The sequence below is a fragment of the Microcaecilia unicolor genome, chromosome 3 (assembly GCF_901765095.1).
Source record: "Microcaecilia unicolor chromosome 3, aMicUni1.1, whole genome shotgun sequence".
NCBI lineage: Eukaryota > Metazoa > Chordata > Amphibia > Gymnophiona > Siphonopidae > Microcaecilia > Microcaecilia unicolor.
The window spans coordinates 220,424,128-220,437,733 of record NC_044033.1 but is presented as its reverse complement, the minus strand read 5'-3'; the positions used below and the strand labels follow the sequence as shown (position 1 = coordinate 220,437,733).

Sequence of the window (13,606 nt, the reverse complement as noted above, 5' to 3'; positions counted from 1 at the left end):
CGCGGCGGGTCGCGGGAAAACCGCCCACCTGGCAACATTGTCTCTGCTCACCAAGTCGCCCTAGCAACTCACCCCCCTAGAGGAACATCTGACATCACTCAACCAATTAGCTTGTCAGGAAAAGACTGGGTTTTTTTCTTATCTGTTTGGTTTAGAATCTTGGCTGCTCTAACTCCCTTCCCCCATAGAAGTAAATGCAAAACTTCCTATACAGAGAATTTCAAAGTCAATTTTAACCTGACTTGTACCCAAAACAGCAAGGAACATTTTATAGTACAATCCCCACTTAATCATGGGTTATTCTTTTGTAAAATAAAACCATATTTAAGAAACATCTCATACTTCACCTAACTCCATCAAAAATTCCCAAACTAACTTTAAACCTTTTCCAGCCAGCAGCATCCACCAAAAACCTGGAACAGCCCCCCCAGAGCCCCAGGAAAAAAACATTTAATATATGTTACCATATATACACTTGTAACTGTTTTATTGCAGATCAGGAATATGACACTATTATATATAGCTTTGGACCTCTTGGGGTTCTGCAATTTATGAATCCAAGATAACAGAATAGATAAAATAAAATAATGTCCTTTAAGAAGCAGGGCTGAATAACATGCCACTATGAGCCTCTCATGTGTTGTATATCACTCACCAGTTTGATTGGAGATATGTCCAGCTGGACAGGGAATACAGTCATAGCAGCAGACAGGCTTTCCTTCTCTGGGTAATTTCCTGAAGCCAGGAGCACAATTCTGACTGCATCTGGATTGTGGAGGAGTCTGAGGATTGAAAAAAAAAAAAATATATATATATATCTACCTTCAAATGTCACTGGACTGTAGTTTATAAAATGCAGATTTCTTTCCTGTCCACTTATGGACCAATTCAGACCTTTTCTTTGGACATCGCATTTGAGGTTGTTATTTCCCCTAGAACAGCTAAATTAGTCAGCTATTTTCAGAGGAAGTAATATTAAACTACGTTAAAAGTACACATTTGTGTGGAGGTGTTTAGGATGAAGAGAAACATATGGCAGAGTTACTAATCTGGGCTACCATTAAGATGTTACACCCAAAACAGAGCAAAGAAACCTATCAGCTGCTGCATCCATGTTGTCGTTCATTATGTTGGTAGCATTTTTATTTGATCTCACTTATGCCAGCTTGTGCAGCACATGGATGTTCACGAGGAAGTATTGGTTTGAAAAGTTAGAGTAGTAATTAGTTCTAAACCGTAATCAGGCTGTGTCATTTGAAGGGGCTGATTATAGGGACTAACACCCTAGCAGGCGTTGCAATCATTCAGAGAGGTTTTCACCTATTACGGGCCACCAAAACAGACATCATGTTAGGAGAATCAAATGTACAACATTCAGAATTTTTAATTTTTACGTACAAAACTTAACTGTGGGGGAAACGTGGGATATAAATGTAGAATAAATAAATAAATAGGTTGAAACATGGGAGCATTAACATCTTTTTTTTTCCTGTGCATGCATCAAACGAAAAATATGGTATGTGGGAACTTGCTCCTTTTGTTTTGTGGAATGCAGTAATATATTATAAAAATGCACTTGATTTTTTTTTATTACTACTATTTCAAAGATAGGTATTGAATAATGAGGGAAAAGAACCTTCATGCAGAAATTTTGTCCAGAGGTAGTCTAAATGTGCCAAGATTTTCCAGTTCTGTTGTATCTATTTATTTCTTCTTCAAGTCTGTTTGCTTATAAAAGGCATTTTTTTTAAAAAAAGATCTTTTTGCCGGCTATGTGATTGTATATACTAGATTGTGATTTTATTATGCAGACAAACAATACACCACCAAACTACAAATACAGTAGCAAGCAGCACCCTATTAGCTGTCAAGTTCATACAAAATTCATTATTTTTCAATGGAAAATAAATCTGTTGGCTGCCTGCTATGTAAATATTCAATCACTGTTTCATTACTGTTACCAAGTAGTACATATTTTGGGCATTTGATTAAAGTTTTGACTGAATAGAACATACCAGTCTTTATCTGCTCTCATCAACTATATTTACACTGTACTATGGTCTTAATTCATCCAGAATCATATGCACATGATATTGCTTGTTAAACCAAAGGGGTGGTTAAAACAATTGGTATAGGGGGGGCACTGCTTAATCTCTCCCGCTCAGAGTTAAAGAATCCGGCAGATTGCTCTACAACTTATCTACTATTCACAGCAAATTTACATCTTAATATTTACCTGATATCATGCCAAACAAATCTCCGAGGCAGATGTTAAGCAGCCCTCGTCGCTAGCCTCTAAGAAACCTTGTCAAGATTCTCTTATTAAGTTGCAATGGTGGCCGAGGACTGGCAATGAGAAATCACGATTGCAGACCATTAGTGTGAACGTCCTCTCTCACAGAGGTATTCTCAAAGATACTCACCTCTCCATTTCCCAATTCAGGAGAAGCTATTAATGAAATAAAATCTTAGCCTTTTACAAACTCAATCGCGCATGGATTCTCTCTCCCCTGAAGTGTGAAGCTAACTCCAATGAAATCTCTTCTCTCTGATCAAAAACAAAAGAGATTGATTCACTTAAAAAGATCTGGAAGATCTCAACAATAGAGCAAGGAGGAACAACCTTAAGAGTCCTTGGAATTAAAGAAGGTGCAGAGGGCTCTGACTCCATTACGTTTATGGAAAATCTCCTACCCACGCTTTTGGGTTTAAACTTTAGCCCACCGCTTGAAATCGAAAGGGTCCACAGAGTCACCTCTGGCAAACCTGCACAAACAACGTTTCCCTCGACCGATTGTCCTGAAGATTCTCTGCTACCCTCAAACTTTAGCAATTCTGCAAAATGCCAAACTGAAATCGCCTATTTTCTATGATGGCATGAAGTCTTAATGTTCCAGGATCTCAGCAAGTTCATCGCAGAAAACAACTTCTTGCACAATGTAATCGCCTACAGTCTCTGACGCTCAATTTGATCTCCTTTACCCTGCTCAAATGTGGGTGACAATCCACAATTCTGCCTGCACCTTTGATGACCTGGACGGCCCTTAAAACTTTTTCTGGAAATCTTTTGAGACCAAAACATTAACAAGGTTTGAATAAACATTCTTAATTTCCCTCTTCCAGTCCTTTCTCTCATTTTGGAATTTATTTCCATTGCATAATGAGATTTATATATATTTGCATAATACTTGCTATAAATGTTTAATGTTGCTCTCTTTTCTCCAATTTTTCCAGTTATCTCCAATCTCCTAACAATTTTTATTCCCTCGGTATTTGCAAGATTACATGCTGCAAAAGTTTTCTGTGCTAGCTCTCTGCAGATTTCTACTGTTAATTTTGAGCCTCTAATTCTCTCAATATGTGTCTCACTTCTCCCTTACTGATTTATTAAAATTGTATTGGCATGTTCTCTGTTCTATGCCATTGTTTTCTCTGAATCCTTTTTTCCTAATGTTTTCTTAATTTTTTTCTCCCTCCCACTGTTTTGAGCATATAGGTATACTTGTAATTCTCCATTGTGTCAACTTTCCCCGCCTATTTGACTTGTGATATAATTGATATATCCTTTTCACAAAAAGCCAAGTCAGTTTTTCTGTTTCCTGTATTATTATCTAAACCTTATATGAGAATTACTTCCATTAACATAAAAGGTTTAAATAACCCTATTCAGAGGAAGAAACTTCTATATATTTACACAATTTGAACTCGGACTTGGCTTTTATTCAGGAAATGCATCTATCAGATTCAGACTCTAAACGCCTCCAAGACAAAAACTTCTCATGGCACACTCCCTGCAGTGCACACAAAAAAAACGGATGTGGCCATCTTACACAAGAAATCCCTTTCAATTAATATTATTAAACAATCTTGTGATGTGGAAGGCAGATGGGTTAAAGTGGACATCCTTGATAAATAATACACCAGTTACTCTCTTAAATATCTATGCACCCTACAAAGACTCGCCCTGACTTTTTTCATCTACTAGCTTCAGACAATCAACAGCTCTCTCCCTAACCCTATAATTTTAGGTGGGGACTTAACCCAAATCTTGACCCTCTTCTTGACAGGCTCTCCAGTTGCCCCTATACCAATCCAAAGCTTTTTCTGCCTTACACTCACTCATTTCTTCACTGGGTCTTGTAGACATATGGAGACTGTTTAATCCCACAAAAAAGGACTTCACCTTCTTCTCCCCACCTCACATGAGTTACTCAAGAATCAACTGTTTCCTGATCTTCAAAACTCTCATACCTAGTGTAGCTAATCCCAAATTCACAGTAGGAATATATCTGACCATTCCGCTCTCTCATTATACTTCTGAAATATCTCCACTAAAAAATCTTTAGCTTGGAGGACTCAACACTTCTCTGTTAAAAGAGGACTCTTTTATATCTCTGTTTTACCAATAATCCTCTACACAATCTCCTGTTAATATATGTTGGGATGCCTATGAGGCCACTATCAGAGGAGTTATAACAAATTACTCTGTGTGAGTATATAAAAAAAAGATCTATTGGAAAATGAAACTAAATCTCTTGAAAAACATCACCAGAAACCAAAGATCATAATGTATATCAAAAGCTTCTTTAAATAGATATAACTTAAACCCCATTCTCAGTCAAGAGGCCCTTTCCTCTATAAATATTCAAAAATCTATTATGCGGAAAATAATAAATCAGGACATTTGCTAGCACAGTTACTTAAAAGAAAATAAAGTCACGCCCGCGTATCTAACATAATTGATTCCTTAGGAAATCCTCACTATACAGACTCTCAAATAGCTCTACAATTCTCCCAAATTTTACCAACTTTATACTTCAGAAACTCTTCTCTGAGTCCTCCTTTGACAACTTTATGAAAAATTTGAGTCAATCTTTATTATCACAATCTCAAAAGCTATTCTAGATAAAATATTTCCTTAGATGAAATCATCAAGGCTATTAAAGAGATTCCCCCTAATAAAGCCCCAGGTAATGATGGCTTACCCATAGAATTTTATGCAACTTAGCAGATATTCTTAGTCCCAAATTACTTATTTTATTTGACCATCTCCTTCACTCTGGTGATAAGGGTTCTTTCCTAGAATCTTAAATTGTTGTCATCTACAAACCAGGCAGAGACCCTTCTAATGTCTCAAATTACTAACCAATTCTCTCTTATTAATATTGACAACAAGATCTATGCCAAAATCCTTGCTAATCGCATAAAATCTGTGATATCCTCACATTCATCGTGATCAAACTGGTTTCATACCTGGTAGAATGTCCAGTGATAACACTAGACTACTTTGGGAATATACTAGCTCACATACATGACATTGACTCTCCATAATAACCCTTTCCTTAGATGCAGAGAAAGGCCTTCCAACAGAATCGAAGGTCCCTTTTCACTTCAAAACTCTCCAATGGTTTGGCTTTGGTGAAAAGTTTCTCAATATGATTAAATTACTTTATGAGTCTCCTCAAGCCTTTATTTTCACCAACAGCATCACTTCTCCAAAATTCACATTATATAAAGGCACTAAGCAGGGGTGTCCCCTCTCCCCCCCTGTTATTTAATCTATCCCTGGAACCCCTAGCTATTTCAATCCATTCAAACCAAAATATTCTGGGAATTAAGCTTCAAGATGACCACTATAATTATCCATCTATGTTTCAGACATATCCATCAATGTTTCAGACATATCCATCAACTCGTTTCCCATGATGTTACTGAACTCTATTATTCTGTCTTACTATATTTTCAAATGTAAGTCACACTGAACCCAAGTTTCCTGGGATAATGTGAGATATAAATCTAAAAACAAATCCTTTATCCTCCACCTTTTATGGCACTGCCTATCCAGCTAGATGTTGATGGCACAAGGAAAGCAATTTTGATGCAACTCAAAAACAATCTGTTCCTTAGCTGGGCCCTAGTCTTACCATATTTGAAAATGCAACCATACCATGCCTCTGTGGTTTGTTCCACTAATAAGTGAAAAGATTAACTGGATTTTGAAGGTATTATATATTCTTTGGATGCAGGACTAAGAACAGAAACGCACACTTATTTATGCAATATCACAATTCCTCATGTACAGCCACAAACAACATTTTAGGGTAATGTTCACAATGAGCTCCTTTTATTATAGACCCAGATGGAAGACATTAGAGTTTTCAGTTTTGGCATAGTATAAGTCATCACAAGAACAAAATATGTGAAACCCAATGGACTGCATTAAATGCTTATAGCCCACTTTAGGAGTCCTTTACTAAGCTGCAGTATAAGGACCCCGGCGGTGTCGTCAGCACACAGATTTGGTATTTTTTAAAGGAAATGGCCATATGATACGTTAAACACTGAACTTCCTACAAAAGAGATGGAGTGAAGAAATGGTTCCATGTGTCCCGATGACGGAGAGTTTAATTTTACTTCCACTGAATTTTAATATATTCAATCTTTACAGCACCAGGCTTCCCAAGGCACAATACACAACAGTTAAGATTGACCCTTATAAAGATACAGGATATCCTCACTTAAATATGACCATGTATTATAGAACAGTGTAGAAAAAAGGAGCACAAAACACAGAGTTTACTACTGCTGTTTCTACCAGCTACAATACTTTTTAATGCTTTTTTAGTTAAATTCAACTTTACTGCATGATATATCTAGATATGGAAAGCTTTCAAATAAAAAAAAAATCCTTTATCCTCCATCTTTTAAGTCGCTGCCTATCCAACTTGAAGAGTTTTAGACTTTTTATAGATGGATAGGCAGTCTGTTGTTTCTAATAAGCTTTTACTATTTTCAATAGCATTTGTGTTTGGGTGAACCAATCTGGTGGTAAATTCTGCCTACTGGTGGCAAGCTCCACCTGTCTCAGATCAGCTGCCGATACCTAGTCCATTACTGCCATTCGAATATGAAATGATTTTAAAGAAATTATTTGTAAATGATCATATTATCAAATACAAACTATGGTTTGTATAAATCAATGGGTCCGATATTGAAACCACGGGAGGCAAGCCGGCCATCTCATAACCACGCCCGTCCCTCCTTACATACCCTTCCGAAACGCCCCCTTTAACTTTGACCGGCTCTGCGACAGAAAGCGTTGGAGCCAGCCAAAATCGGCTTTCCATATACCGATTCGGGTGGGTTCATGAGATGGCCGGCCATCTCCGATTTGTGTCGGAAGATGGCCAGCGATCTCTCATCGAAAATAAGCTGGATATGGGGCCCTTTTACTAAATGGTGGTAAAAGGGGGCCCTACGCTAGCAACGGTGACTGTATTTGCAACACACCAGGGCCACTTTTACTTCAGGGGATAAAAGTCCCAAAGAAGAAACTGCCATACAGTAAGTCTGCATTTTCAAGCATGGCCATTTTGAGTGATCATTTACCGCAACCAATTGAGGTGGCATTAAGAGCTACTACTACTACTACTACTAGCGCTAACCTGGTAGTAACTGGGCAGTGCTCGGCGCTGCCCAATTACCCCTGAGTAACCTTCTGAGGAAATATTTTTCCAATATTTCAGCATGCGCTGGAAATGCCACCTGCTGGGGGTGGACCGGTGGTTAGAGCTGATATTCAGCAGAAGTAACCAGTTAAGAGCTGCTAAATTTCAACAGATAGCCCTGTACAAATGATTTAACTGGTCAGAAGCCTCTCCTGCCTGGTTAAATCACTATGAAAATCGACCCATTAGAATTGTACAAAAGCCAATCATACTCTTCTCTGTATAACAGCATGCAATACCTCTTGTATTATTAAGCATCTTATATAATGTTTTATCACTCTAACCTGGGTAAATGAAGCATCCCAAACTATCATTTTTTCATCGATTGTAAAATCCTCTCCAGGGGGAGCAGAAGGTTTATAATTCCAACAATTTCATGTTTCAATGTCCCATTGGGGAGATGGATCGGATTAATAATTGTAGTCAGTGGCTTGGTCTCCGTTCTCATCAAAATATATCTCTTCACCCAGACTGTTTTTAAAGTGCACATTCTTCAGATAACAATGAAGCTAAAAAATAAAGGGCACATTTTCAGGAATGCCTGGAACTGCCAATTTTTATTTATGTATGTATTTGAATAAGAACATTTCTAATCTGTCAATCAGTTTGATGCTCACTCACTTTGGCACACGTTACAAATCAACTGACAGCAAGGGCCCTGTTTACTAAGGTGTGCTAGTGTTTTAGCTAAAAGTTCGTAAGCGTTAACCATGTAGACACCCATAGGAACATTATGGGTAAGAACACGGTTAGCGCATGGTAATGTTTAGCATGCAGTAAAAACACTAGCGTTCCTCTAGCATGGCTTCGCAAACAGGGCCCCTAGATTCTTTTCTGGGTAGTGACTCCTAATGTGGACCCTAACATCATTTAGCCATAATTTCATTTATTCTTCCCTAAGTGCATCATTTTGCAATTGTCCACATCGATTTGTATCTGATGTTTGGATGCCCAGTATCCCAGTTCAAAAGACCCCCTGCAATTTCTCACAATCTGCATGCAATTTAACAATCTTAACCGCCCTCCAACTACCAACCAACGCCCCATAGCATTCATGCCCACTTATAACAGAAATATGAAAAAAAACACTTTTCAACCTACTGCCTGCACCACTCTCAAACCAATCGCAGCACAAAAGATTTACTTGACCCCTGAGGCAGGCCTTTGTGCTGAAACACGGCCTTGTTGGGTTGATTTATAGCTTTTATGATTTAAAGACTTTTATACTTTGATATCATCCTTGAGTGTACCTCACTTCTTTGGTTTGGCTGTCACATATTTGATTCCATTTATAATCTGAAGAAGAGTTTTTGAAATGAATGCAACACTCTAGACAACACATACAGTAAAAATAAATTTTAAAAATGGACAACACAGAAAGATTTGAACCTCACCCTTCACAAATTGTCACCAATTCTGTTTTCTGAATATAGCATTCCTTTAGAAAATGATGTTACCTTCCATGGTAAATAATCTGATAATCTCTGTCGGTCTCCATTCCACGTGGTGGTGTTCCAAAGCCAGAGAAAAGCATGTCTTTAGTGCATGTGCCAGGGCATAGACAGCATTGTAAATGTCATAACTGTTGGCAAAGTGGTATTGTCACAGTGGAACATGAAGGAAGCATCTTCATCTATACTGCAGGATCTTTTGATGGTTTGGGGACACTGGTTGCTACACAGTCCAAGCCACCAATCTTTAACTTCAATATCATCAGGAAACATAATAGGATTTACCTCACGTATAAATTTTAAAAAACTTGGAATAGTTTTCTTTATTCTTGTGAATAGCAAGGTGTTATTCATGTAACCATTTTGCACTTGATAGGATAAGTAAAAATCAGTGTACGTTATGGTGATAAAGATCATACCAGGTATATTGAAATACTTAACTCCTCAAACAAACTCATTGTAATCTGAGTATTAAAGTGAGCAATGATCACATTAGTTGATGATTTATGAATAGTCTCATTAATTTTGTAAAATCTCTCTTTTGGCAAATCATTGATGTGACTGATTATTTCTATGAATTCATGCAGGCTCCACTCTGTTCAATCCCTTCTTTCAGGATCTGGACAAACCTTTGGCTGCTGTCATCATCAGGTGCAATGATACCAACCCAGGTCCACTTGAAATGTTTCAGTAATTCACGATCCCAGTACAAACGTTAAGAATGCTGGGCATAGCCTGATATAAATACGGAAACTTAATACCATCACTCATGAAAGGATTCTGAAAAGTATAGCTGATCTGTCAAAAAATGTAATTAATTCAGAATTATTTTCTCTTCCAGAGATTGGGGAGATATCAACTAAGCTGTGGTAAATATCTTATTATCACAGTTTAATTTACTGCAGGAGTCAATAACACAACTTGTAATCATGGACAGTCTCACAACCTGTATTATTTGTCTGCCATTGAGCATTGGGCTACTAATATGCAGTCCAATGCTTCTGGGCACCATCTTATAGGAGCCAGTGCCTATTAGATTGTAAGCTCTTTGAGCATGGACTGTCTTTCTTCTATGTTTGTGCAGCGCTGTGTATGCTTTGTAGCGCTATAAGTGCTAAATAGTAGTAGTAGTAGTAGTAAAAGGGTGTTCCCCATGTCTCCAGAACAGACTCTTAACCCTCTGAATCCACCTTCTCTGCTAAACAGATTACCAGCCCTTCAGTCAACCTACCTACCGGAACCAATAGCCCCTAAATTACATTCTCAGACCCGTCATTCCCCTGATGTCACTGCCAACATCTCAACTCCCCACAGATTCATTAGACCTGCCTGGGGGTTCCTGCTGTCTTGCAGCTGGGAACGTAGTGATCCCAGTTGCTTCTACCCAGTGGTATGCTGGTAAATGTTTAACAACAGGCTCTCTCCCTGGTCCACCTCTGCACACCCCTGTCCACCTATGCCCCTCATCCACCTCTGCGCCCCCCCCCCAAATTGCAGAGCTGTCTATAGCTGGGGGAGAGCCTGAGGGGGGGGGGGGAATGCATTACTCTCTCCAGGAAAAGAAAAATTAAATGATCCCAGGTTCCAATGTAATTCATGTTTAATGTGGGATAAAATGCCATAAATAAGTAAATAAATAAATATAAACTTTTAACACTGAGCACCTGATTCTCAAAGTGGACATATTCCAAACACTATAATGAAAATACAAAGATTTTTCTAACTTTGTTGTCTGGTGACCTTGTTTTTCTGATCATGCTGGCCCAGTATACTTATACTACTACTATTTAGCATTTCTATAGCGCTACAAGGCGTACACAGCGCTGCACAAACATAGAAGGAATTAGGAGGAAGAGCTTAAAAGAGTGGAGAAGCTAATTAACCACTTTATACCTGCCTGAGTGGTGTGAAAGAGAAGAGAGGAGCTGGAGACTAGCAGCTGATGGAAGAAGAGCCCCTTGAAGGTACTGGCTGAACTGTTTTGGTGGACGTGTGTAGATAGAGCTATTTATTAAGAGTAAGGAACTAGTAGCCAGGGGCTGGAGGACAGAGCTGTACCCTCAGAGTGAGGGAAGAACATCCTGTTCAGGCCAGAGGGGCTGTTAGCACTGAGCCCAGGTGTCTGTGTGTCATGGCTCGGGGAGAGATCGCTGTGAAGGTGTTTATGCTGGAAGAAGTGGGCCCAGGGGGCTGGCATAAAGAGCTGCCTGAGGAATATCTGTTGTTGAGACTTTGTCTACATTTGCATCTAATCTGCATAGTTCATACAAGCTAAAGAAATCCAGGTTGCAGTTCTGGAGGGGTACGAGAGGATGCACAGGAAGGCCTGAGGAGTGACCCAGGAACAGAGGGTGCACCCCAGAAGAACCGGCAGCAGTTGGAGGAGCAAAGGAACAGGTCACCCTGAGTGAAAAGGGACCCAGGCGCCTGAAGGTTGGTGTGTTCGGGCTGCTGGGAAGAGACCGGTGTGGAGTCTTGCTCAGCAGACACAGGCTGGGAGGCGGAAGGAGAGCCTTATCTTAACAATATCCAGCAACCCTTCTCTCTTCCCTGTTTTCTTCTCCATCCATCTATGTCCAGAAATTCTCTTCTTTCCCTGCTCTCCTTTTCATCCACCCCTGTCCAGCAGCCCTCTTTTCTCTCCCAAGCTCTTTTCTCCATCCACCCATATCCAGCAACTCTCCTATTCTCTCCATCCACCCCATGGCCAGCAACTCTCCTATCCCCTGCTCTCCATCCAGCAATTCTTTTTCTCCCCTGCTCTCTCCATCCATCCAATACCCAGAGATTCTCTTCTCTCTCCTGCCTCCTCCAATACATACCCAGCGATCTCTTCTCTCCCCTGCCCCCCTCCATCCATACACAGCGATTCTCCTCTAGCACCCCCTTCCCACTCCAATCCATGTCCAGCGCTTCTCCTTTGCCCCCACTCTCCCTCCTCTCCCATTCATATCCACCTGTGGAACCCTCTTCTCCCCCCCCCCAACTTTCTCCTTTTTCTTTCCTGCCACAGCGCCCTGCATGGTTAAATAATTTTTTATACCTCCATCAAGCGGCTTCGTTATGAAAGCCCTGCCCGCTCTCTACACTTCCCTTTGTTACTCGGTACTTGTCGTTCCCTTCAGAGTCCCGCCCTCGCGGAAAAGAGGAAATGATGTCAGAAGGTGGGACTCTGAGGGAACGAACTCAGGAAGGGAAGGCTAGAGATGAGCAGGCTTTCAAAGACGCGGCCACTTCGAGGAGGTAATAAAAAAGATTTTAACCCCCCCCCCCAGGGTGCTGCGAGGCGGGGTGCAGGCAACACGAGGGCAGTGGTGGGAGGTGAGGGTAAACAGGGTAAGCATGGCCTGTGGCGACCCTCCTGCCTTGCTTACCATCGTTTACCGAAGCTGGTAGCTGTGCAGAACAACCGGCTCGCAAGATCTTAGAAATTTAACAAACCGGCTCTTGCGAGCCGTGCGAGCTGACTCCAGCACACCACTGCTTCTACCCCCTCACACTCTGGATACAAGATGTACTATTTCTAGAGGTTAAATTACGAATTGAGAGCAAAATATGAGTTCCTTATATGGCACCAATCCTAGCAGCAGTACTGTAAACTACTGAAGGAGTGAACAGGTTACCATTTTGAACCTGGAGAGTTACAGGGCGGGGAACAACTGGGACTTGCTCATAATCCTGATGCTAGATGGGAGCTCCTAAAGGGGTTTGGCGGGGGGATGACTTAGGGTGGGGGTTCTGTAAAGTGACTTCAGGTTTGTGATGGTCTACTCTGAGGGAGTAGAGGGTGACTGGGGGAATGGGAGTCTGTTCTAGGGTAGTGAGAGGGAGGGGGGAAGAGAAGAAGAGGAGGTTGCATCTATTCATATGCACCAGCTCTTTTAAGAAGGCATCTAGGAACATTAGGCCACACAATAATGACTCAGTGCTCCTGAAGGGTAAAAATAATGCTGACATTATTTTCCTATGAATACACTTATTCCAAAGTTCAACACAAGCTGTGTTATTTAATTTGCATAAAATGAAATGTTTTGCATTTCCTTAACTAGCCGTTAAGCCCGTTAAAACGGGCGAGTATTGGTATGGGGGTTTTCCAAGGCCCCCTGCCCTCCCTCCTTCCTGCCAGCTCCAAGGCCCCCTGCCTGCCCTCCCAGTTCCAAGGCCACATTCCCTCCCAGCTCATAGGGCCCCCCCTCCATCCCTCCCTCTCAGCCAGCTGGAAGGCCCCCTTCTGTCCCTCCCTCCCAGCTCCAAGGCCCCCCCCCCTCCTTCTGACCTCCCATGTCCAGCATCCTCCCCTCCTTCCCTGCCAGCTACAAGGCCCCCTCTGTCCCTCCCTCCCAGCTCCAAGCCCCCCTCCTGACCTCCCATGTCCAGCATCCTCCCTCCTTCCCTGCCAGCTGCAAGGCCCTCTGTCCCTCCCTTCCCATCTCCAAAGCCCCCCCTCCGTCCCTCCCTCCCAGCGCCAAGGCCCTTCCTTCTGATACCTCCATGTCCAGCATTTCTCCTGCCCTCCCTCCCCAAGTTCGCCGCTACCGGTCCCCCCCTTCCCCCCGTGGTTGCCGCCGCCAACCCCTCCACCTGGCCCTCTGTTCGCCACTGAACTTACAGCACCGAAACTGCAGCAGGCAGATCAGCTGAGCTCCC

General features: G+C 41.4%; 1 pseudogene; it reads right to left on the bottom strand.

Annotated features, from left to right (window-relative positions):
• LOC115464389 overlaps positions 1 to 13,606 on the bottom strand; it is a 91,434-nt pseudogene that overhangs the window by 52,673 nt on the left and 25,155 nt on the right.